This window comes from Callithrix jacchus, chromosome 6, assembly GCF_049354715.1.
Source record: "Callithrix jacchus isolate 240 chromosome 6, calJac240_pri, whole genome shotgun sequence".
Lineage (NCBI taxonomy): Eukaryota > Metazoa > Chordata > Mammalia > Primates > Cebidae > Callithrix > Callithrix jacchus.
The window spans coordinates 118841163-118855666 of NC_133507.1; the positions used below are offsets into that span (position 1 = coordinate 118841163).

At 37.7% G+C, this 14504-nt stretch overlaps 1 protein-coding gene and 1 long non-coding RNA gene across 3 annotated transcripts in view; both read left to right on the forward strand.

Moving 5' to 3' along the window:
• Window positions 1–5923, forward strand: part of LOC128932405 (uncharacterized) — a 28739-nt gene extending 22816 nt beyond the window's left edge. The window contains exon 2 of the long non-coding RNA XR_008482216.2: window positions 716–5923. This is a non-coding gene — a long non-coding RNA (uncharacterized LOC128932405). The remainder of the gene's footprint in view (window positions 1–715) is intronic.
• The window catches only part of PLCL1 (phospholipase C like 1 (inactive)), a 359533-nt gene that overhangs the window by 82278 nt on the left and 262751 nt on the right, over window positions 1–14504 (forward strand). The gene's annotated exons all lie outside the window — the stretch shown is intronic.

A 14504-nucleotide genomic window follows, 5' to 3' on the forward strand; every position in this document is an offset into this window, starting at 1 on the left:
GGTTTGTGAGCAGAACACAGTTTGTGAAAGAGCCCATAGTTTTCAGGCCCAGGTGGTGTTTTGAAATCTAATGCATCTAGTTTGGACTAGCTTCATGGTTTTTGCCATATACTGCTCTGTATTGGAGCAGTCTGTCTGGAAGAAGAAACAGTGCCTCGTGTGTGTGTGTGTGTGTGTGTGTGTGTGTAAGTGAGCTAGTTTTTAGTATCACCTCTGCTACCACCCATGTGACCTTGGCAACTCACTTAACCTCTAGGCCTTAGAGTTACTTCTTTCATGCTAAGGTTGGGATTCATAACTGCTATGGTCCCTTTAAACTTCACTACGCTCTTTGAATGCATGTTTTAGCACTTTTATTAGTCTGTATGTTCTTGGCGGTCAGAGGCTGTCATATGCATTTTTTTGTGTGTTTAAAAAAATTTTATTATAGATAACTTTGAACACACATGAAAGCACATAAATCAATAATATGAACCCTCAAGGATTTATCATCCAGCTCAACAATCAGTCCATCAACTCATGGCCAATTCTGTCCCATTCTGTTTTATCCTTTTACTTTCCTTATTAGCTGGAAGCAAATTTTAGATACTTGTTATTTAATCTGTAAATATTTTATACTTAGATATGTTCTCACCTCTCAAGCACATAACACAGAACCTTGTATACATTAGGTAACAAGAAGATAGATTTTGTGATGAGTTTGTGTCGTTTGTAGGGACATGGATGAATCTGGAGAACATCATCCTCAGCAAACTGACACAAGAGCAGAAAATGAAACACCGCATATTCTCATTCATAGGCGGGTGATGAAAAATGAGAACACATGGACACAGAAAGGGGAGTACTAAACACAGGGATCTATTGGGGGGAAAAGGGGAGGGCCAGTGGGAGGGGGAGGTGGGGAGGGATAGCCTGGGGAGAAATGCCAAATGTGGGTGAAGGGGAGAAGAAAAGCAAAGCACACTGCCATGTGTGTATCTACGCAACTGTCTTGCATGCTCTGTTCATGTACCCCAAAACCTAAAATCCAATAAAAAATTAAAAAAAAAAAACAAGAAGATAGATTTTGAATAAATGAATGAGAGTGGGTTGGGAAAGGTAAGAGATGAGGCACCTGAACCCCCACCCAACTGAAAAAATTGTTAACATTTAATTTCTCAGGGTAGTGGAGGAGGGGGAGCCAAGGCTTCCAGTTACTGGGAATCCTAATGTGGTATGGAATATTAAGGGTGACTTTATCTATTACATGTAATCACTGTATCGCTAGGGAGCCCCAGTATGTTCCAAGAAGTTAAGGTACATGCCAAAGATAAGCAAAAAATGGCACACAACCCTATGGGAGCATCTTGAGGAAATGTATTAGTATTAGGAGATACTAATAGGAGATAGCACAACCTGAAGGCCAGTCTGTGGTCATTTAACTTAATGGGAATTAAAAAATTTATGGTAAGGACTTGACACTTGATACTTCTCTTTATTTTAAATTTTCTATTACCTGTTTTCTAAACTTTCTTTATCCTTCACAGTAGTCTCATATCCTTTTTTTTCATTATTTCCCTAACAATACTAAAGCACTCAAGGGAGTTTTGCTGAGCATTGAATTAGGCATAATATATTTTAGCCAAAGTATGCATGCTTACTCTGGATGTATTACTTCCAAATGTGTAGACAATATAGTCTGTATACCACAAATAAAATAAAAACAAGAATTAAAAATTCTAAGTGAAAAACTTTCCTTTATGCACTAAAAGTATTGGGTAAGAATGTTAAAAGCAGCATTATATATAGTAAATACAAAACTGCAAATATATACTATATGTATACCTACTATGTATAGCAAATATAAAACTTCAACTAATCTAAACATCCTTTAACAACAGAATGGATAAGTGGAATGCTATTCAGTAATTAAAAAGCATAACCGATGGCTACCTGCAACAATATGGATATATTTTACAGACATAATGTTAAGTAAGAGATTATATGTTGCACTATGCCATTTATATCAGGTTCCAAAATAAGCAAAATAAGTCTGTGGAATCAGAAGTCAGGAGAGTGGTTAACGTGGGAGTAGGTGATGACTGGACAGGGTTTGAGAGAGGATTCTAGATACTGCAGGTGTTCTATATCTTGAGTTGGGTGGTGGCTTCACAGGTGTGCTCATTTTGTAAAATTTTATCAAGCTGTTCATTTATGATATGTACTTCAGTATGTAATTATATTTAAATGGAAAAGTAAAAGGAAACAATTTTTCCTTTTGATTACTTAGGAACACCTAAAGTTTAAACCTGTTATCATCCTGACCATATAAAAAATAAGACTGGCCTTACCAGTCAGATTTTCTCTGTGTCATAGGAGATAGATCTGATAGATTGAGGAAGAAGTTTTGGACATAAAAGATTTTTAACTGTACAAAGTATTTGTTTCTCTGCCTCATGGGATAATAACATCAATAAATTGTGAAATGATTGTTATAATTAAATACTAGTTGGATCCATCAGTGTTGGGAGCTATGGAAAACTTATCATTATTTTCTTACAGGGTGCATAATTAATGGGTCATATAAGGGAAGGTCCTGACTCAGGGTCGGAGTATGTATTATATTTGCCAAAGTAGTATGACAAGAGGACTTCAGAAGGTAGTTCAGCATATATTTAGTTGCAAGAGCAACTCTAAATATAAGTAGCATTTTAATACAATGGAAATAAACCTAGGGCTGAATTGATAGGTGAATATAGTAAAAAATGTATTGCTTTTAGAAAAGGGTAAAGCAACATGATACAACATGATACATGATATAAATAGTAGCACTTCTAGATAAGAGATCATTCTTCCTTATATCAAGTTGAGTAGGGCTATTTTTGGTATCATATGCAGAACTGGTCCTAGATATGATTTTGCTACTGGGAACATTTGGTTCTGGTGCCTTCTTTTCTTCTTTTTGTTTTATGTATAGGATGGTATCATATGAAAACAAAGCATTAACTTTGGAGTGAGACTGCTATTAGTTCAAATCTTGTCTCTATCTTAAGTTGCTTAACTTTGGTAAGTAACTTCTCTGACACTATTTTTTTATGTTTAAAATGAGGGTTCTCCAGGTGGCGGAGGTTGCGGTGAGCCGAGATCACGCCATTGCACTCCAGCCTGGGTAACAAGAGTGAAACTCCGTCTCAAAAAAAAAAAAAAAAATGAGGGTTCTACCTAACTGGGATATTTAATAGATATATCAATCAATCTTTAAATCTTTGTATCAGTTAGGACTTAGTTTGTCTGCATGAATCGGAAAACTCAAAATAACTGTAAACACACAATAATTTATTCCACTTATAAGAAGTCCAGAGAAGGCCGGGCGAGGTGGCTCATGCATGTAATCCCAGCACTTTGGGAGGCCGAGGTGGGTGGATCATTGAGGTCGAGAGATTGAGACCATCCTGGCCAACATGGTGAAACCCTGTCTCTACTGAAAATACAAAAATTAGCCGGCATGGTCGCAGGTGCCTGTAGTCTCAGCTACTTGGGAGGCTGAGCAGGAGAATCGTTTGAACCCAGGAGGTGAAGGTTTCAGTGAGCCGAGATCGTGCCATTGCACCCCAGCCTGGGTGACAGAGTGAGACTCCATCTCAAAAAAAAAAAGAAGTCCAGAGATAGACAGTCTAGCACTGGTACATCTGCTCCCTGAAACGACCAGCAACTTAGGCTCCATTTAAACTCCTTAATCTGACATTCTTAGCACATGAGTTCTATACTTAAAGCGGATGTTGGAGCTCCAAGCCATCTTCCTCATTTCAGACAACAGGAAGGAAGATGGTGCATCGGGCAAAAAGTTTAGCTTCCAGCTGAGTTCTCTCTCTTTTAGTTGTCCTAGAAGTCTTGTACAATACTTCTATTTTGTTTCTTATTGGCTAGAACTTAGCAACAAAAGCTCAGTTAGTAACAAAACCTCAGTTAGCAACAGAAGGAGGCTGGGAGATGTAGTCTTTTAGCTGGAAGAAAAATGGGGATTGGTTACTAAGGAAGAAGTGGAAAGTGATTTTGGGTGTCAAGTAGGAATCTCAGCCATGATATTCTTAACAAAACTCTTCAGGGCCCGCCTCCTCATCTTAGCAAATTCTATCACTATCCACCAGATAGCTCACTCTGAAAATTTGAGATTCATTCAGCAATCCTTTTTTCCCCTCATTCTCCATATCCAAATTAGCGGCAATCCCACAGTTCTAAAATACATCCTGAAAGGGAAAACTTCTGTTGCCCCTGCTAAACCCACAATTCAAATCACCATCAGCTCTCATCTGGATTCTTTCAGTTGCCTCCTGATTGACTCCCTGCTTCTTGTGTTGCTTTCCACAGATCATTGCTTGCATAGCAAACAGAATGATTTCCTCAAAAAATAATTGAGATGGTATTGTTCTCTTGCTTAAAGCCCTCCAACAGCTTCCCATTGCAATAAAAATAAATGTCACCTTATTTGGCTTATAAGGCCTGACGTGGTTTGGCTCCTGCCTCTGTAAACTCAGCATCTACCCCTTGTCCCCAGGTTCTCATGCTCCATCCATAGTGGCTACCTTCCTGTCCTGTGAATGTGCTAAGTATCTGCTACCTCAGAGTTTTGCTCTGGAATATTCTTCCTCCTTTTTGTATGACTATAACCGCTTATATATTAGTCAGGATTCTCCATAGAAACAGAACCAATTTTTAAAAATATTTTAAAGGAGATTTTATTATGGAGAATTAGCATATGCAAATATGGAGGCCACAATGTGCCATCTACAAGCTGGAGACCCAAGTCAGCTGGTGGTGTAATTCAGTTTGAGTCCGAAGGCTGAGAGCCAGAGGAGCTGATGGTATGAATCCCAGTCCAAAGGCAAGAGAAGATGAGGTGAGATTTCCCAGCTCAAGCAGTGAAACAAGAAACAGGGAAGGGGGAACAAATTCTTCTTTCTTCCATGTTTTATTCTATTCAAAATAAATGGGCTGCTGCCCACAGTGGGGAGGGCAATATGCTGTACTGAGTCCATTGATTCCAATGCTAATCTCATCTGGAAACCTTCACAAACATGCCCAGAAACAATGTTTAATCTCGACACCCCATGCATGGTCCCATCAAGTTGACACGAAATTTAACCATCATACTTTCCTACAGTTTAGGTTTCAGCTCAGACATTTTCCCCTCAGATAGGCCTTCTCTAGCCATCTTTCTAACTTCATGGCCAAGACCTCCTTTGTCTTGCTATTTAATTATATTTGATTCAGGGCTTGACATGTGCTTCCGCTCTGCTCCTCTAACTAGACAAAACATTTGGCCATGTGCTGAATTGACTGCAGTGTGGAGAAAGATGTATTCTGCATCATCAGTGGGGAATGAATGCATTGGCTAAAACCTCTTTGGAGGGTACCTGTACAGTATCAGTTAGAACTAAAAACTGTAGCTTCATGAGGGAAAGAGACTATGGCCATAGTAGGAGTTCAGTTAACTTGTTGAAATAATGGTGATTTTGAAGATTAAATCACAGAGTATCTGATTCAAGTTCTGTTTAACTTCCTTTTTTTCTCCATATCTTTCATCCCATATTTAAAGTGTCCTCTGCTAAGATGCCAACAAATATCCTTTAAAATAAAATTCCTGGCTGGATGCAGTGGCTCACATCTGTAATTTAAACACTTTGGAAGGCCGAGGCAGGCAGATCATTTGAGGTCAGGAGCTCGAGACCAACCTGGCCAACATAGTGAAACCTCGTCTCTAAGAAAAATACAAAAATTAGCCGGGTGTGGTGGTGTGTGCCTGTAGTCCTAGCTACTCAGGAGGCTGAGACAGGAGAATTGCTTGAACTGGGGAGGTGGAGGTTGCAGTGAGCCGAGCTCACACCACTGCACTCCAGCCTGGGCGACAGAGTGAGACTCAGTTTCAAAAAAAGAAAAAACAAAAGTAAAATTCTTCAAACGGGTGCATCCAGTTCCTGGGGGTAAGGTCTCAGAATAAACCTAGTGTCACTTTCTGGATTGTCAGTTTATTTGAAGGTTTGTGAAAAACAATTTATCAGAAAGAGTATGGACATATTAAAAATGTGAGGGCCTTTGGTATACTTTCTAGGTCCCTGGGGGAACAAGCTCAGTGTCTTTGACACTAGGGGCTATTTGATGAAATTTGAAAAGTACTATTTAAAGGTATTAGCTCTTGGGTGAATATTTGCATTTTTGATAGTTCTTCAATCCATCATGAAGTATTTTCTGAGGAATTATGCTTACTGGGTATAGCTCAGGGCAGTAGGTGCTAAATCAGTAAAAAGTCTTCCTGAAATGCTAGTGATAAAGCAATATCCAGGAAGCTTTAGGTTTGTATATTCTCTTCAGTTTGCAAAATGCTTTAACATACATTAGTTTATCTAATTGACTCCTCACATCAACCAAGTTGAGTATAGGCATGCAAAGAATTAAACACTTGAGCAGGGCGTGGTGGCTCATGTCTGTAATCCCAGCACTTTGGAAGGCCAAGGTGGGCGGATCACGAGGTCAAGAATCAAGACCATCCTGGTCAACATAGTGAAACCCTGTCTCTACTAAAAATACAAAACAATTAGCTGGGTGTGGTGGTGCACGCCTGTAGTCCCAGCTACTTGGGAGGCTGAGGCAGGAGAATTGCTTGAACCCGGGAGGCGGAGGTTTCAATGAGCTGAGATCATGCCACTGCACTCCAGCCTGGCACCTGGTGACAGAGCAAAACTCTGTTTCAAAAAAAAAAAAGAATTAAACACTTCAAACAATATTACATTTAAAAATAACTTAAATGTTAATTCCCCAGAGTCCTGCATCCTTAGTTCCATTCTCTTAGGGGGAATTTCTTGGGATCTTTCCAGACATATTTTAATAAGCACATACCATCTCAGATCTTTGGGTGTGATCTCCATGTATATTTTTCATAGGCAAATGAAGGGTAAACTACAATATATTCTGCTTTTTATAAAAAGTATACTGTTTTACATTGGAGTGTAGTGCTTTATTGTATGAAGTACCCAAAATTCAGTTACTTCTGATGGGGGGACATTTGAGTTGTCTTCAGTATTTTGCTGTATTAGCTGATACTCTTAGGAACATCTTTTACATGATGATCATTTTTTTCTTTGCCCACATAAATAAAATAAATAACAAGTTCCAAGGAGAGGAATTGCTGTAAAATTGCCCTCAAAAAAATTTTAACCATACATCCTCCACTGATGGTATATGGGAGTAACTTTTTCCTACACCATGGTCAATTTGGTACATGAAAAATTTTAATTTTATTTTAAAACATTGCTTTTTTTGTATAAATTTAAGAGGTACAGGCACAGTTATTTTACATGGATATATTGGGGCTTGGTGAAATCTGGGCTTTTAGTATAGCTGTAACCCCTATAATGTACATTGTACCCATTAAGTAATTTCTCATCACTCATTCCCTCCTACCACTCCGAGTCTCCAGTGTCTATTATTTCGCACTCTATGTACTAGCACATGAAAAATTTAAAAAGTTTTGTTAATAAGGTAGGGGAGAGGCTTGGCTCAGTGGCTAACACCTGTAATCCCAGCACTTTGGGAGGCTGAGGATCACGTGAGTCCAGGAGTTCAAGACCAGCCTGGGCAACATAATGAGACCCTGTCTCTACCAAAAACTAAGTGCAGTGGTGTGTGGCTGTGGTCCCAGGTACCTGGGAGGCTGAAGTAGGAGGGTCATTTGAGACTGGAAGGTTGAAGCTGCAATGAGACTCTCTCTCTAAAAAAAAACAAAAAAAAACAAAAAAAGCTTATTTTTACTTGCAGTTATTTAATTGAGATTGAGCATTTTATTTTTTCCCCCACGTGTTTCAAAGCTATTAATAATAAATTTCTGTGTAAACTCTCTGGTTGTATTTCTCATCTAACTTCATTGAGTTGTTGGTCTTTTTCTTTTTTTTAATTTGTAACTATTCCTCATATGTTAAAGATAGGTAATTAACCCTTTCTGTTTACACGTGTTTCAAATATTTGTTCCCAGTTGTTTATGGTGTTTATGAGCAACCGTCTACATTAAGTTACGTGAAAGTGGGCTTAATCACAAACATTAACGGTTTATGAACTGGCAGAACAGCATGAAGAGAGAGCAAGAAATTGAGAGAAAAGGTCAGAGGTTGAGTCATGGGGCTGGTGCTTTCTAGCTTTATGATCTTGGACAACCACTTAATGTCAGGGGATCTCAGTTTCCTCAAGTTCAGAGTGGGGATAATGACAATACTTCCTCATAGAGTCATTAAGATTTAGTGACATTATGCATGTTAAAGTGCTCTATAAATAAGACTATATGAATATTAGTTTTTATTACTGATTTGATAACTGAACTATCTTGCATATTGGAGTACAGTACTTTGGGAAGCTGAAATTTCTGTCTTCAATTATCTTTTGAAAGACAAAATTAAGTTTTATACCTCAGATATTTTTCTGCTTTTAGCATATATCATGATTCCTGCTGATTCCGTAATTAAGGAAGACAAATTTCTTTCTAATATTGAAACTAGAAATAAAAGATATGGTTATTAAATGCTAATGAATAATAAATGATGATATGATACTAGTATTGAAAAGTAAATTAATTATATTAAAATGGTAAGGCTATATCTTATTTCCTTTTTTAAAATGTCAGTGGAAAAATTTGCTAAAATGCAGTTCTTTCATTTGCAGTTTTTTTAGACTATAAAAATAGGATGTTTTCAGTTTTGTGTGTGTGTGTGTAGAAAGAATGTGTAGAATTAGAGCTTTAAAAATTTTTGATCTGGAAACAACCTAGACATCATCTAGCCTTGGGCTTGTGTTTACCGATGAGGAAGTGAGAAATTCTGAGAAGCAAAGTGACTAGCAAGTCATGTGACCATTGCAGAACAAAAGGGAAGAAATCTGTCTCCTGTCTCCTGGCCTAGGGCCACTTTCACCGTCCTATTCATTTTGGATGCATAGGTTGCATGTCTGCTACATGTTCAGGGTTTATGACACCAGCTATACTCCTTAAACTTGTTAAATGAACAGCCATGGTTTTTGAGCCTAGAAGGTAATAAGTTATACTCAAATTTTGCTCTTTTGGAGATATGATTTTGAGCTGCTTTAACAAAAAAAAATAGGCTTTAAAAACTCTTCTATATGTCTGCTTACGCTGAGTTTTAATATTCTATTAAAACTTTCAAAGGTTTTTTTCCTATTTACTTCAGGTTTTCATAGAGTAAGCACATTTTAGAAGAACCCAAGAAGCAAATTTGTTAAAGTTTTTAAGCTATAACAACACACATTTTCTGTTGATATTCAAGCATAATATGCATTTAAAGCATTCAAAGTTGATTTAAACTGTAATAAAATCCTAGCATGACTAACAAATTTTGTTTCCAATTTTTTTCCTTGCAAATCTTAGTTTTGTTTGTGTTTTAGGCTAAATGTTAAAATTAAGGAAATAAATACCAATAAATTGACATGTTCTTCCTGTGGTTGGTGTGATTTTAATTTTAATTTATTTTTCTTATTTTTCTCCAAACTATCTTGAGTTCATGTGCAACATTAATTGAAATGAAAGTTGTTTGTAGGTTTCTTGTATAGTATAAGAAAAAAGGCTGGAGATATCCCTCCACCTCCCCATTCATCCTTCTCTTAGCAGAAGCAATGCCCCAATTTGGTGATAATAAAAGAAAGTCATTGACAGCTTGCATGTGCAGCATTGGTATCATGCTAAATAGAATAAAACAATATTTAACAAATTCATCTTCCACAGGGAAGGATCACTCTGAAAGGCGAGAGAAGGCCAACAGGGAAGGTGAAATGAGGTTGGAAGCTGATTTTCACAACTGAAACAATTGACAACCGATAGTGTCTTTATGCGTTATGACTAATTGGTACTGTCAAAATTGAGCTATATCATTTCCACTGGAAGCCACAGTTCTTATTAGAAAAGTGTTATGAGAGAAGATATCTAAGGCTATTTAAGTATTTTTCTGAATCCCAGACAATAGGAGGAACAGTTGTGAGAGCCAGTTGCTAAGGACAACCCATTTCCTACTTTCTCCTTCTCCCTCTTAGCAACAACACCAACCTTTGGATCACTGCCAACCTTTGGAAATCCCTATCCTTGGAAGGAGAATAAGTAAAGCCATAATTTACTGTAACAGCATTTATTCCCTAAGCATTTAAAATGAGAACAGCTTTAAAATGTAAAAAAGATATACATACTCATTATAAAAAATTCAAATAAAGAAATAAAGAAATAAATGTTACTCATAAACCTCCCACCCAGAGATAACCACTGTTAATATTTTGGTGTATAATCTCCAGGATCATTATAGACTTAAGTTGTAATTTGCTTTTTTATATTTTTACTATATGTATCCTGGCTATCCTTCCAATCAATACATAATTAATGTCATTTTTAATGGATACCTATTCCACTGGATGGTTGTACTATAACTAATTTAGGTAGCTTCCAAATGATAGAGTTTTGGCTTGCTTCAATTTTGATTTTTTACTTAGTATAAGTAATGCTGCAGTAAATCAGCAAATATTAAACATCTATCTGTAAAGGATGTGCTGGATGTTGGAGATACAGAGATACATAGTATGCATCTCTTACATTTAGATACTTAAAGAGGAAACAAGCATGGAAACATGTAATTGCAATACTGTGTGAGGGACAACAACAGAGCCACATATAGGCCCATGCTGACACTTAGGATGGAGTGACCCCTTCTGTGCCATTACGTTGAGAAACTTGACCATGGATTAGACAGGCTTAAAGCATGAGCAGCTGTTTTCCAAGAATCACCTGGGAGAGTGATTAAGATTGCTCCATCCCAGTTCTGTCTCCCAGAGAGCATGATTCAGAAGGTCAACGGTGGGGCCTCAGGTGGTCCTGTTGTTGCAGGTGATCTGCTCTTGACATATTGAGAAATAGCACTGGGCATGTGAGGGGACTAAGGTGAAATTGGAAAGGGGATTGCTGCCAGATGAAGAGCTTGACTGTCATACTGAGGGCTTTAGATTTTTTTTTTTTGATAGGTGAAAGGAAGTCATTGAAGGTTTTGAATGTCATGATTAGAACTGTGTTTGAGATAAGCTAATCTGGCATGGAGAATATTATGGAAATGTTTTCCCAGCTTCTTGTGTAGAGGTAATAAATTCTTGGTTTGCTGGTTATTTTTATCAACAATAAATCAAAACTAAATGCTGGCTGGGCAGGGATCAGTGCTTCTCAACCTTGAATGTGCTTATGAATTACCTGGAATCTTGTGAAAATACACATTCCTATTTGATAGGTCAGGGTTAGGATGTGAGATCTGGTCTTTCTAAGAAGCCCCTAGGTGATGTTGAGGCCCTGATCTGTGCACTACACAGACGTAGATGTGCCAAAAGAGGATTTTGATTAAATGAGAATTTCCACTTTATTCTTTACATGTGAATGTACTTATGATCTTAGGACTTCAGGAAGCCCACTTTACGATCTGTTATGATAATATCCCTAGCAAAGTTCTACTTCCGTTGACCCCTTTCTCTGTGCAAATAACATCCTGTTTACTCACGATTTACTATGTGAAAGCTTCAATGCAGAGCCAATCAATATATATGTAATTCAGTCAGTTCTCTAGTTAAGTCTTAAGTGTTTTCAAAAAACTGAAAAACACTATTGAGTAGGAGGAACTTTCACAGAATAAGAGGTTTGAAGTTAGTTAACTGTATTGAGTTACAAAGCCACCATTGCTTATTTCTTGGTATAGTTGTTCCTTAATCAAATTTCTTAATCAAATATAACCATCAGATGAATTATAAAGTAGAACTTAGAACTTACAACATCTGTAACTTTAGAGAACCTCTTTTGTTTGCTTTCACTACACATTTGAACCCTTTTTGGTTCAAAATCAATTCTGTGTGTTGGATAGAAAGCATAAATATCCTTTAGGGAAGAATAATTTAAAAATTCGTATCTTGTCTGAGTTCTTGAGTAAACTCAGTGCCGTAGTATATTTGTTGTCAGATTTGGGAGTGAGATAGGTGGCAACTAAATATATACAGGGAACATAATGCATGCAAGGAGTATACACCTTTTACATTCTTATAGCACGTTAGGGTTTATTCAAAGTCAGCTCCTTCATCTGACCCTCAGAACAGTCGTACGAGATAGGCAGCACAGGCATCATTATCTAACGCTTTGCAAATTCAAGAAGGGTGAGGCTCAGAGAGGTAAAATGATTTGGCTAAGGTCAAAAGCAAGTCACTGTCAATGATTGGTCTAGAGTTCAGTGTGTTTTTCATTTCAGCATGCAAATTTAAACCCAAAGAAAGTTAGATACTTAAATGCTGTATGTTAGCTTGGCTTTAAGTGGCTATTTACCACAGTGTTGTTGTTGTTGTTGTTTTTTTGAGATGGAGTCTGGGTCTGTTGCCCAGGCTAGACTGTAGTGGTGTGATCTCCACTGCAACCTCCACCTCCCTGGTTCAAGTGATTTTCCTGCCTCAGCCTCCCAAGTAGCTGGGATTATAGGCGCCCGCCACCATGCCCAGCTAATTTTTGCATTTTTAGTAGAGACGGGATTTCACTGTTTTGGCCAGCCTGGTCTTGAACTCCTGACCTTGTGATCTGCCCTCCTCCACCTCCCAAAGTGCTGGGATTACAAGGGTGAGCCACTGTGCCTGACCAACAGTGTTTATTTGAATCTGTTAGAGAAAAAGCTTCAGGCAACATAAAGCTTGACTTAAAGTGGTTTAAATAAATAGGGATTTAATGTTTTTGAATAACTAGAAGCTGGAGGTAGGCAGTTGCTAGTGCTGGTTCTGCTATTCAGTGACCCAGGCTCTTTGACTTTTTGCTCTGCCATTCTTGCATACATTGACTTTCATTCTCAGGCTTGTCTCCTCCTACTTGCAAGATGGCTGCCCTAGTTCTGGGAGAAGGGTGATGGAGTGTGTGTACAGTCAGGGGTGGGGGTAGTGCCAGCTTCATTCTGTCTCTCTTGTCAGGAAAAGAAAAAGCTGCTCAGAAATTCCACCAGTTGGCTTCTATTTAAGTCATATTGGCCAGAGAGTTGGTTCATTTCCTCTATTCTATCCCCTGTCCATGGCCTGCTCTCACCTTATGAAAAGGCAGGGAAAATGAATATTTAGCTTTGTTAACCTTAAAAGTAGAGGTAGGCAAGAGAGACAGGTAGTTGGCAACAGGTGTTGAGTGAGCCAGCCTGCAGTGCCTGTCACAGACTTACTGTAATTCTATTTGGAGCAAACGGCATTGGATAAACATTGAGTGAACCTCATAGTTTGCTGCCACTGATGAATTTTGTGATGATTGCTTCTGAGTGTTAGGCAGCTCTTTTCTGCTCACTTCTGGTGAAAGTCAAATTTAAATAACTATAATTACATGAGGGGGAAGGGAAGGGATGTTGGATTGTTTTTTTGCTTAATAGTCCTTTGCCAGTATAACTAGCTCATGATTTTTAAAAATTTTTAGTGCAATAGTTACACATCTACCTTATTATCCTTTGTAAATGTTTATTTTATGCCTGCGTGTGAATTAGTTAAGAATAGGAATTAAGCTGTGGCCGCTTGTCTTAAGAATTGTGTAGGATCAGCAGGCCTTGGATTGTGTGTTTGCCCAGAGATGAGTGTTTTTATGAAGAAGCAAAGACCTACTTATTAGGCTATTTAAAGCTGCAGCCAAGTGATGATGTATATTCTGTTTCTCAGGTTAGTGGAATGGGAAGAGAAGTTTTGGAGTCAGATGGACTTGTGCTATAATCCTGGGTCACCTCCTGAACCATGGTCCCTCCTTTTTCAAGTGAGGATAAGGGATTCATGGCATGGCACATGACTGGCAGCACCACAGAGCTAGGCTAACTAAAAAAGGTGTTCACTGCGTTTTAGCTCCCCTTTCTCTTTCTAGATATTTGTTTTCCATACAACACCACGGCTTGTTGAACTTGGAAGATGTTTATCTATTTCCTTTGATAAAAAAATTTAGTTTTTGTTTCTTACAGAAAGAGGAAGTAATTTAAAAATTTTGGCCCAGTGGACTTCCCTTCTGATTAAATACACAGCAATCATGTTTAATAGAAGGAACACAAGTGCTAGATCAAATTATTGTAAGTTATCACTTTGGAGAGAGCATACACTCTGCCAAGAATAAAAGTGATCCCTCAAAATGGAATCCATTGACATCTCTCCCCACCCTCCTTTCATCTCCATTTTACTTCACTAAGCTGTCTCAAGTAAGAGAAAAGAAAAAAGTGCCATTCTAGGGCCATTTTGAAAGGAAAATATTAATTAATATTTAAATATTAATCCTAATTAAAATGTTAATTAGGATCTAAGACAAGAATATAGGTAAATAAAATAATCATTTTTATTTTTCTTTTTGTTACGTATTATATACACACACACACACACACATATATATATACATACAGCAAATTTCCATATGTAGAAATTTATATATTTCTTAATGAAATCAAGGAGTGCTACTTTCCTGACATAGTTGCTTT